Genomic DNA, 12,831 nt, shown 5'->3' with positions numbered 1-12,831 from the left:
CACACTCATACAGAGAGAGACAAGTTTTTTTGTGTGTACTGTTCACACCTGCAGACTCTGTGACCCTGTACATCTAACGTAGTCATCTAGTCATCCACTGTGGCCACCTGAGTACATGACAAAACCTTTTCCTACCCTCAATTTTTTGCAGTTGCAGTCAGACAATTAAAAAGACCAACAAGACGCTTATCAAGCTCATCTTTGGCTCTCCTATATCCTCTCCTAGTGCCTAAATCCATTCCTACATCTACGTCCCTCCACATCTCTCCATTCAGGTAAGCAAAGGCACAATCACAGTTCAAAGTCACATTCCAGCAAGACAAAGGTCTGGAGTAAGGGATATGAGAGGGTGTAGAATGGGAAGAGTACCAAGCACAGCATTTTGAATCCTGGGGTGGGGGTCACATTCAGCTCATGGTCCTGAGGTTCCCCACATAGGGGATCTAATTGGTGATTGTGGAAAACAGTGTTGCTGGACTAGATGATCTGATAGAGCAGGGTTCTTCTTATGTTCACAGTTGCTTCCCTATGGTCTGATCCAGTTTTCAATTTACAGGCTCCTGGTTACTTTTGAAAGAATCAGAATGAAGATAATTCACCTCGACTCCTGTCAGTTTATATGGCAAATATTTATAAATCTGAGACATTGCATTGAAAATAGAGAATCAGGCGATCAGTGGTTTCTTACAAAGAAATTTTATTAATTTCATTAAACATTGCAAACAGCAAACAAACCCACACTGAATTACTTCAGTTACAAGCTCATGCGAAGCAAAGCACAGTTCAGAAGCAAGAAAAGTAATATTATGAGTGCTCTGCTCCCATGTAGTCAGTGATGGAGAATGCAACATTCAATGGACTTCAGTAATGAAAGTGCAATGGGCATGTGGGACAAATGAGAACATGGCGGGTATATAAGCAGGTATCACATTGCAAGCTGCTCAACATCCGCTAGTGCTGCTGCCCACACAGTGACCTTGTGTTTCTACTCTCTGTTAAAACACATGGTAGGTGCAATTGCGAAGGCTGTATGCTCCAGCAACTTGGGTGGTGCTGTTCCACATATGCTTTTAGGGCATTTCTTGGGTAACAGTATTTAAACACACACACGCACACACACGTTTTATAAAAGGGTAACAGCCAAGATTGAAATTGTTCAACATGCAGCATTCATCCATACATCCATACTGGAAGGAGAAAGAAAATTTGCCAAGAAAGAGGAAATGGGCACGCAGCTCGTTTATAGCAAACTGCAACTTTCCCCTCTTAATGAGAAACAAGCCTGCAAAAGTCTCTGTGTGTCCCATTCTTCTGCCAATGAACAATACACTCTTTTTTTCTCTTCTTTTGTGGGATTTACCTCAGGTCACTGTGAAGAAAAACTGCAGGCCTGCTCCAATTTTCAGCCGAGTAAATGGAACCATTCCCTCTGACTTTAATCCATTTTGGATAGATTTCTTGTATAACTGACTTTGTCGTAGCAAAGAGAAGCACCATCCCCAATTTCAGATTACTCTTTCTTCCTTTGCCTGTAAGACCTTCCAAGTTGAGAAGTGTTTTTTTCCATTCTCTCTCTTATTCTCTCTACACACATACACACACACACACACACACACACACACACACACACACCATAACAACAACAAAACCAAAAACTCCTGCAGAATATTTCTTTGAATTATGATAAAAGGAGAAAAGAAATGAAAAGTTTGAGAGGCATTCTAGAGACTCATCACACAGCTGACATTTAAGAAAAATAAATACAGCCAGCAGCTGTTGTGAGTTGAACAAATGATATAACAGCCATTACCTGAAAATAATTTAACAAAAAATATTCCCGTTTCAACGAACTGAGTGGAGCACATTTGTTAAAACTGTCTTGCTTATCTTATTAGAATTTTGTATTGCTTATCTGGGGAAAATTCAATAAATGCCCATCTAAATTAATATAACAGTTTATTTACAAAAAAATTGCAGGCAGTAAGTGAATGGCTGTACAGCTTGAAGCTCCACAACAGAAATAGAAAATATCAAGATGCTTAGTGGTTGTAAGTTGCACAGGCTACTCAAACCCATCAGCTTAAGCACCTAGGGGATAGCTCAGTTGTAAATGACTGCAGTTTGGACTAACACAAAGATTCAGAGAAAGTGAAATTGAGGGAATAAGAGAGGCAGAGATGGAAATGAGAAGTGAAACCCCAATAATTACCTGTGTTAAGGAAGGGAAGGCAAATAGAAATGTTTCCCTTGGTCTCACCATGACCTGCAGATCCATGGTCATAGCTGGGTCATGGATCTAAAATAGTGTCCTGGTATGGAGGGGTTACCAGCCTTGGACAAGCTTCCATAGGGCATCCATGAGCAAAAGTCTGGTTCCACCCTGTGCCCCTTGGAACTCCCTCAACGGTTGAAAAATAGAAAAGGCTTTCCTTCTGGACTGGACAGAAGGGAGATTAAATGTTGTTTAATTCAAGTTCTGCATCGTTACAGACATATCAGGACAAGTTTTCCCCTCACATAGTGGCAGGGAGATAGTGGCCAATCGGAATTCACACTCATGGGGGCAGGTGGAGGACATGGAAATTTAGACTTCATCCAATTACTAGGGGAATGAGCTTGGTGGAGGCTGCCTTCGGTACTACCTCAAGTCAATTACATTTTGTAAATTGTTTGGAGGTTTCATTGCAATCAAACTATATATAGATTTTGTTGAACAAATAAATAAAGTGCTAAATAAGTGTGTCTGTGTTCATCAGATACGGTGGAAGTTCCAGATACCTCAAGTTTGCACTTTCATGATCCATTATGCATAGTGTTAGGGAGAGCTACTATGGGATGTATATTGGGTGGGAACCACTGGGGTTTCCCTGGTAGTGGTGGGTACTTACCTTGGGCTACTGCTGTGTCCTCTGATTCCTTGCAATGATGTTGTGTTCATTGCTCAGAGCAATGCTACCACTCAAAATATTTATAGCCCGTCATTCATCAACAAGGGATCCCAGGGCAGCAGTACAGTTTTTTAAATGCCAGGATTAAATACAGCGAGAACAACCAGTACAGCTAAGAACAACAACAGATAATCAGGTATCAGAACAAAGATGCTGTTTGATTTAGCAGGGTTCTTCTTATGTTTCTGGAGGACTCTAATGGCAAATCAAAACCTATCACTTTCATCATAGTCACAAGACTTGTATTTCAGAAAGTTCTAACACAGGAAGACAAATGTGGTTGCTTTACTTGTGAGGCCAAATTGAAACCAGCACTTTGGGGTGGCTTTCCCTTGGTGTTCCTGTTGGGGTATTCTAGAAAGAACTTGAGAATTGGTCTTGAACAGGTTGCTAGGCAACAGAAAAATCTACCCAGCAACAGGTGGCATGCGATCAACAAAGGTCAGAGTAAAGTGTCAGAGTGTAAATGAGCATGAGTCAGTATTGGGTCTCTGGTTGGATGGTTGGAAGAAGAAAAGATTGTGCTATGGTATTTGTATTTGGCCAGTGGAACTTTTTGGAAATAATAAAGAAGCTCAATTAAAAGGAAACTCTGCTGCAAGTCTATTAGAAGAAGAAAATCCAAGAGTAAATGCTGCACACACATCAACAGTTCCAATACACCCTAGATGAGGAATCAAAATGAACCCTGTGGTACAGTCTCCTGGCCTTTTAGCTGTTTCAAGAGTATGGGGAAAGACACTGGTTCAGTAGTAGAGCAGACAGAAGGTCCCAGATTGAACCCCCAAAGCAATTACAGGGTCTGAAATCCTGGACAGCCATTGCCAGTCCGTGTAGACAGTACTGAGCTACATGGAGCAATGGTCTGACTCTGTGTAAAGCTCCTATTTTATTTTTATCTGTTCCCAATCAGTCCAGCTTCCATTCCACTCTCTAAACTGTATTTCTATAGCATCCCAGTTGTTTGGTTTGTTTTTAGTTAGGAAGGAGGAGGAAGGAAAACAAGGGGTGGTGTGATAGAAGTTCATCAAACTTACCAGCTTTCATTAAAGCCAGGCATGATGTGGAGAAATACAGAAACATTTTAAATAACTAAGTTTGCATTTGCCTCTCACTACATTAGGAACTGGGATCATCCAATGAAGCTGAGGGGTGGGAGGTTCAAAACAGACAAAACGATGTCCTTATTTACACAGCTCATCACTCACCTCTGAAATTTGCTGCTATAAGATGTGGTGATAGCCACAAACTTAGAGGTGTTTTTTTAAAGGAATTAGACAAATTTATACAGGATAAAGCTCTCCATAGCAATTAGTCTTGATGATGGATGTATGCCACCTCTAGGATCGGACACATTGCTGGGAAAGATCAGCAGGGGAGGACTGTTCTGCTTGTAGGCTTCCCAAGCCATCGCACTGGCCACTCTAGAAAACAGGGTGCTGGACTTGACAGGACTTTGGTCAAACCTTCTATTCTTAGGTCATTGTTTTGCATCTCTATGGGTTTTGCAGATGGCCACATACATTATGCAGATCGAGATTCTGAAACAAAAATGCAATTAAACATCTGTTAGGAATTTCCTAATCCTATTGGATACAAATTTGGGACTGGGGAAGAGGTTGGTGGCTGCTTTCTCTTGAATTCTGCTCTATGTAGCCTTGAAAATGGAAAAAAAAGCAGTGAGTTAAAACACACCCAATTTTGGCTTCATGTGCTGTTTCACTGAGCTGAAACAACAAAGAGCAACTATAAAATAGTCTGATGTGTACCAATAGAGTAAGCACTATTGCTTCAGAATGTTACTTAGCTGGCTAGATTAACACACACACACACACACAGAGAGAGAGAGAGAGAGAGAGAGAGAGAGAGGGAGAGGGAGAGAGAGAGAGAGAGTATGCCAAAAACAAAAAGTTGCTGCTATTCACAGTTCAACTCAATCCAACATGCTCTCTTCCAACATAGAATCATAGAATTGCAGAGTTGATGGAATATGCAGAGATGGTGAAATTTACAGCAAGATCAAAAGAGAAGGACAGCAAAGACTTTACAAAAGATTGGAATGTATTTATTTTATATATACAGAAATATTGTAAAGAACTAGACTCGCTAGCAGGTTTTGAGTAAACCCTTACAATTAACAAAATAGAATGTGGTAGATGTTGAAAAATGATGTGGAAATAAGTAAGTAGAATATGGGATTTAAATGATTTGATATAAAAGATTTTGGAAGACTATAGAGTTTTTAGGTAAAGAAGAATGATATTAAGATTAGATTAGAATATGCAGAATGAGAAAATATTAGAAAGAACCGGAAGGGGGAAGTTGAGGGAAGTCTGTGGGTGGGGGGGAAGGGGATGTATGCTTACTTTCTTATGTGATTTATGTTTATGGATTATTCAATTTAATTTTAAAAATCTTTTTTTAAAAATAATAATTGCAGAGTTGGAAGGGACCACGAGGATCATCAAAAATAATAATAATAATAACAATAACAACAACAACAACAACAATAATAAATTTATTTATACTCCGCCCTCCCCAGCCATGACCGGGCTCAGGGCAGCTAACACCAGATGTAAAACAATTGATTGAAATACAACTTAGAAACAAGATTATAATACAACATTAAAATGCAGCCTCAATTCAGCAGAAACTCAAAAACTTTTTTGGGGATGAAAATGCCAGGTCTTCACCAAGGCTAACTATCCAGACTGGTCCTACGTAGGCCAGAAAAAAGCCAGGGAAGTCCCCAAGTAGGAGTTCCATCACAGAAGGAAAAAAGAAAAAAAGAAAGAGGGGTTCTAGTCCAACCCCCCGCAATGCAGGAATCTTTTGCCCAAGATGGGGCTCCAACCCACGACCTGAGATGAAGAGTCTCGTGCTCTACAGACTGAGCTATCCTTCCAAGATAGTGTGTTCTCCCTCCCTTCCTCCCACCCAGTTTTCCTTCCTTCCCTCTCAGCCAGCAGTCCATGCCCTCTCATTATGCTCAGTCCTCATCGGGCTGTTTCTTGTCTCCCTCCCTTTTGAGGTTCCCCCCCCCCCCGTGAATATTTCTTTGTACTTCTGCAAGCATCAGGGTTCCCCCAAGTCCACTGGCGCCTCTTTCTTGAGCTTTTTTATTTGTCTACATAGGCACTCACAGCTGAACATTGGGAATAGAGTGGGCAAGTGGGAACTGCAACACATTTCAGTGTGGATTGTTTCTTTTCAGGGTTACATCCAGCCATGCCCACTTCAGTGATACTCCACTGCTTTCCCCCTTCCCTGATTTTCTGCATTTTCCACTCCATTTTTTTAAGGGGTTGCCCCCTGCCCCAGGCTATTTTTACAGAGGTGTTGGGGGTTTTTTTGTAGTTCTGTAAATGTTTGGGTTCTTGGAGCTACTGATACCTCGCTCTTGTTTGTGGATGGCACTGTTTTGTGATTTGGGCACTACGTAACAATCAGCACTCAGAGAACACGTTCACAATTCCTGTATTCGTGTATGTGCACACACATATACATACACATATAGATGCATTGCCATAGGCACAAAATTCAGTGGATTTGTTGCGTTCGTACGCCTTGAAAATGGATAGTCCATAAATTGGTTCAACATGAAGCATTTTCCAATTTGCAATGGCCCTTTTCATTTCCATACTGGGTGGTCCCAACCAGCATCTCATGATGCAGAGGCAGGCAAATGTGTTTGTAAAAGAAAGACCCAGGAAGGAAGGCATTTTTCACTATAACCTTGTACATGATTTGTAATCAATGACATTTTCCTTCCAGCAAGAGCAGCAGATCCAAATTCTGAAACGGCTTTAACTGGTTAAGGGGGGGAAACAAAGAGTTCTTAATTTTTGAAGGAGAACCCTACGAGGCGAGACTCTGTGCTCTTGCTAAGGAAAGCCAGCCTTTTTTTTCTATGGTTCTGTGTTTGAAATGAAGCTGAAAACTGCACTTCATAGCTGATACCGAGGTGATACTCTGCACTATTTGCTATCTATCTTCTGTGGCCATAGGTTTGGTTCACATAAGATTATTCATCATTTAGGAGCATAGGAAACAGTCTTATACTGAAGCCAAACCACTGGTCCATGTAGCTCATTATCTACTATGATGGACAGTGGCTCTCCGGGAATTCAGGCAGAGGGGGTGTCTCTCCTCCACCCCCTGGAGATGATGATGATGATGATGATGATGATGATGATGATGATGATAATAATAATAATAATTTATTTAAATCCCCGCCCATCTGGCTGGGCTTTCCCGCCACTCTGGGCGGCTTCCAGAAAAATATTAAAATACTGTAATACATCAAACATTAAAAGCTTCCCTAAAGAGGGCTGCCTTCAGATGTATTCTAAAAGTCTGGTAGTTGTTCTCTTTGACATTGGCTGAAAAAGCAAATAATATCTTGGAGGTGGGAACAGGCCATTGTTACAGGCACCATATCACAGACAGAACTTCCATATCTGCCCTCTTTGGGGGTCCAGGCTCACATCACTGTACAGTAATTCACTTGATGCAATGCAGCAAGACAACACACATTCACTCTGCTCCCTGCATTGACCCCAGCCCAGTGCTATCAGACCCTCCAAGCGTCCCTATTTTCCAGGGACAGCCCCAAATTTACAGAAGCCATCCCAGTTTTTTATTTGATCCTGGAATGTCCCGCTTTTCCTGAGGACGTCCCTATTTTCACTGGAGAAATGTTGGAGGGTATGGAGTTATGTGGCCCCCAAGCCAAGGAGATAAAGAACTATACAACCTTTAGAAGACATCTGAAGGCAGCCCTGTATAGGGAAGTTTTTAAATGTTTAATGTTTTATTATGTTTTTATATATGTTGGAAGCCACCCAGAGTGGCTGGGGCAACCCAATAAGTTGGGCAAGGTATAAAAAATAAAATTATTATTATGGAATTGGACGTCCTTGTTCTCATTGGAGAAATGTTGGCGGGTATGTTCATTGAGGTCATGTCTGCAGTGCCGTAGCCTGCTAAGCACATTTAAGCTGGAATTCAGAGCTTTCATGGTTCCAGCTCACAGGGACATCATCCATATCTTCAGAAACTACCTACTCACAAGCCATGAACCCAATGCAAGGAGAGCACTGGAGAGAGGCTTCTGCTGAGCAAAAGTCATGCACAGAGCAACTATGCACATCCCCGCACACTCCATCTCTCTGAAATTCTCGCTGTTTCTACTGTGCAAGACAAGCAGCCGTATAACTAAAGGTGCGTGGCTGGTGGGCTGCATCAGCCTGCAGTAGGCTGTAGGAGAACTCCACTGCCGGTCTACATTTTAACAGAGCATAAGGCAATCCATTGTTAGTGGTTGGCAAATGAAGTATCAAATGCAGGCAGGCCTAGTACATTTTAGAGCCCTTGTTTCATGCACCATGGGCGGTATACGTATCGAATGCCGTAAAAGCCCGAGGGCCTGTAGCAATTGATCCAGAGTTCTGTCTTTGCCCAATTTTCCATTTCCATTTTCCGCTCACATTTTCCTTCATTCCAGCTTTTATTGCTAGTAAATCTTCAGGAGCAGGGGTCAATATGCACATCAGCATTTCAGATGCTTATTTTCTCTCTCTCTCTCTCTCGCTCTCTCTCTCTCTCTGTGTGTGTGTGTGTGTGTGTGTGTGTAATCCTGTGTTTGGTTTTGTCGTGTTTCCTTCTCCAGCCATCTGGTTTCATCTTTTGCTTTATAGTTTCATTGTATTCTCTAATTTCCCTATTCATTGTATTCTTTCCATTGACACTAGCTAGCTTGCAGACTGTGGCTGCTTCAAGATACTAACTGGCCAGTTCTTTCTAGCACTTCTTATTCATAGCTCACTCCCTTACAGCTTACTCTTTAGAAGGCAGGAAACATTGGGAAAAGTCATTCTGTGATCAAACATAATAGGGAAGTAAACATATCTCGCAGCTGGATGAGGGAATCTGAACTTGTTATGCAAAAAGAGCAATGCAAAGTGACATGGGTGGCAGAATCGAAACTGTTTATTAGGGCACATGATGGTTAGGAGTGTCCAAGAAATGTAGAGAATTAATCAGAACTTTGGAATGAATGTTAGGGTCTCTCCAAACATCATTTTCCTAGGTGATCACCTAAGATATTTTAAGGGAACATATAAAAATGTAAAATGCAAATTTTGCAAGCAAGTGTGTCAAACACATGCATGCATAAGGGAGATAAGGTCCCACCCACCATCCATTTAAACAGGGCTTTTTTTAGCTGGAACTTGCTGGAACTCAGTTCCAGCACCTCTCAAGGTGGGAACCATTGCCATTATAAGAGAAGAAAAGAGGCATTTATGAGAGTTTTTCTAAATAGCACTTCATTTAAAGCATTCTTATACCATGGCTTTCCCCCCCCCCCACACACACACACAAAAACCCCTTGCAGAGCTATAGTTCCCAGCACCCTTAATAAACTACAGTTCCCAGGATTCTTTGGGGGAAACCATGACTGTTAAAATGGTACAATACTGCTTTGAAAGTATGTTGTGGATGTGACCTAAGAGAAGCTACGACTTCCTGGCAAGTGTGCACTTCTGCACAGTGTTGGCCCAGGACATTTTGCTGCCTGAGGCAAAGGACAAGATGGAGCAGCTCCTCATTCCACATACAGCAGCTTACTGGACCAGCAGTTGAATCTAACTTTAACATCACAGGATAGCATATTCCACTGCACGTGGGGCAGCTGGCTTGCTTTAGGGTGTGCCAGACAAACCATGCTGCACACACAGCTCTGTTTGCTCCATGCCCCTCAGCATCATCTGCCACCTGAGGCAGCCACCTCACTCTACCTAATGGTAGGGCCAGCCCTAATTCCATGGCAAAACCAGGTTCATCCTATGCAATGAGTGAACTGGCACTTAGACTGTGGTGCATTAGTTATTTTAATGACTGTTTATGAACTGTTTTTGCAGTCCTGTTAGGATGGCTATAGTATTTAATTTCTTAATATTAGGCTATCCTGACCACCATCACCCTATGCACATACAACTGAATAAAACTTCTAGGGTTCCTACTCTGCACTACCAGCCAGTCCTTGGCTTTACTCCTGACTTGTTGCTGTTTCGTTCCGGCTTCATCTTAACTTCAACTACTTGGCTCTGGGAAGTTAAATTCTGACTGTGCATTTCTTGGCTTCTTCCTGCCAAAAACCACGAGCCGACAGAGTTCCAGCTGAAAAGGCAAAGCCATGTGGGCACAGACAAGAACTCTTCTTTTCAAAGACAGCAGTGGGGAAAGTAATTGAACCCCAGGATCTAGTCTCTTCGACCACCTCCCATCTATTTTTTTGCACTCCACTTCCCATAACTGAAACCCATCGGTTCATCTGCTACTTCCAGTTAACACCCACTCCATTCCAACATCTCACATGATTCCCTGTATATATGGTGCAATACAAAAAAAAATTGAAACCCTACTGTGTTGGAGAGGCATACGCAATTAAAAGGCTTAGCTCATGATCTCTAGTGATGTAAGATGTGTAAACGGAAATTTTTTTGGGGGGAGGGGGGGAGGCATTCTTCCTAAAATGTATAAATGTCAAGCCCATGAACTTTTGACACACACACACCCCCCTGCAAAAGGCCATTGTAAATCACAGGAGCAAAACTTCCAGTAAATGCCTGCAATTAGCCTAGTTTCCACTGTTTGCCTAACGCAATCTGATGTCTAAGCATTCCATCCCTTGGTTACTGGATGTGACCTTTCTTCTTCATGCTATTTGTGTCGGGAAAGGGAAAGTAATTGTGTATATGTCTACATATCTTCAGATTTAAAATATTTTGAGGTGATCCATCATCAATACCTACCTAACCTGAGGCTATGACTGGCTTAGTACAATACCCAGCCGTGGGAGGGCTTAGCCAGGCAGACTGGAAGGAATTAGCCAATTACTAAGTTGCATATTTTGCCATAAACCTGGAAGCATGGATTCTAAATGTATTCCAAAACTATTCCCTGACAGCTTTTCTAAAATGACCAGCATCCTATGTTACTCTTAATCATGCTGAATCTCGCCCTCCCTTTCTTTTGCTGAAAGCGAGTCTTTAGGATTAAATTTATTAACACACTATAGAAGTTTTATTTCTTAACATAAATTGGAATGATCAAAATTGCTTGTTACTGCAAGAAGTAAGATGCTAACACCAGTGTTGCTGTATTCATCTCTATAGTAAAACTGTCTTTACTAGATTTTTTGATATTTTTTTAAAAAAAAAAACAGCAATCTGGATTCACTTGAAATATGTCACAAACCACTTCTATGATAATCAACACTAACTAGGACTAACTCAGACACATATTTTTTCACTTCCCATGGAAGGAAGGTCCACCCAAAATGACCAAAAACATGCAACTGCGGGTTTCAAAAAGTTTTTGAAATGAGCCAATGCTACATTATAACCCATAAGTAGGCAAACTAAGGCCCAGGGGCCGGAGCCGACCCAATCACCTTCTCAATCCGGCCCATGGACAGTCCAGGAATCAGCGTGTTTTTACATGAGTAGAATGTGTCCTTTTATTTAAAATGCATTTCAGTATTATTTGTGGGGCCTGCCAGGTGTTTTTACATGAGTAGAATGTGTGTTTTTATTTAAAGTGCATCTCTGGGTTATTTGTGGGGCATAGGAATTTGATCATTTTTTTTCTTCAAAATATAGTCCGGCCCCTCACAAGTTCTGCAGGACAGTGGACCGGCCCCCTGCTGAAAAAGTTTGCTGACCCTTGTAACCATATGCCTCATTATGAGTCGGAGACTGACCAATGCAGTTCCACACAGTTTCAGAGACTTCTCAGTACCCTTCTTGCCTATTTGACCACCATAGAATAGTCATGACACACTGTCTGGTTACAGTAATGTCTCTTTGGCCATTTTGGGAGTGACCATAATTGTTGGCTGGAATGGTTTCAGCACCTACGTGACCTTGCAGGTCTATAAAGGAGCAATGAGGTGGGCTCCCAAACGGAGGCTCATCGCTGCACAGGAAAGAGCTCAGGACCCTAGACCAAGTAATATTCAGTATCCATGTCACAAAGTGCTTTTGTTAGGTATGACCCCCTGTTAACAGGAAAGCCCAGGGCAAATCCTAGACAAGACTGTATTTCTTTATTTTTCTGTTAGAGAAGTCTATGAATGCAGTTTCATTAGGTCACTAGATGCCAATGAATAAGAGATGATAGGCATTACTGAGTTAAAATCTCAGATCACTGACCTTGCAAACCCCAAAGGCCAAACTTGCAAAGCAGGTATGCATGAAGCATATGCACAAATCCCATTTCTTGAGAAGGGATTTGACTACATACCTCTTGCCCACTGTTAGGAGAATTTATTCTCAGAATCTTAAACATTTCTATCCCCTTCCAAGAGACCAAAAGGAAGAAGAAGAAGCCTATCTCCTCTGCAGCAGCACAAAATCTTGGTACGTCAGCTTTACTGTGTTTACAAGCGAATACAACCGTCCCTCCCCTTTTAAAAATTCCAGAGTCGGAGCCTATGTGTTTTTAGAGCAGAATCAAGACTGTGCATCAGGTTTTATTGCTGTGCCTCTTTGAGATTGTGCAGAGAGTAGTGTGTAAAAGGAGCTCCAAGAACCATCCTGTTAAATGGGAGGCTGAATAAATGGTGAATGCAATATTTCAACCGCCCAAGCATCAGCTTGACATCATTTCCTGATTAGAAAATTTAAACTGATGTGGAGCTGAACTGAATTGAACGTAAGATTGGAAAAATGAGAAACTGAAATTGGCCCATTGGCCCCCTTCCGTGCCTCCAGTAGCAATGACCGATGCCACTTTAAAGCCTCCAAGATTGAAAAATGTAAAGTAAAATGATGTAGCAGAATGTTATAGGAACTTACTTGGCTTACTTGTGCCCATC

The sequence above is a fragment of the Podarcis raffonei genome, chromosome 11 (genome assembly GCF_027172205.1).
Source record: "Podarcis raffonei isolate rPodRaf1 chromosome 11, rPodRaf1.pri, whole genome shotgun sequence".
NCBI lineage: Eukaryota > Metazoa > Chordata > Lepidosauria > Squamata > Lacertidae > Podarcis > Podarcis raffonei.
This window is presented reverse-complemented; position numbering follows the sequence as displayed.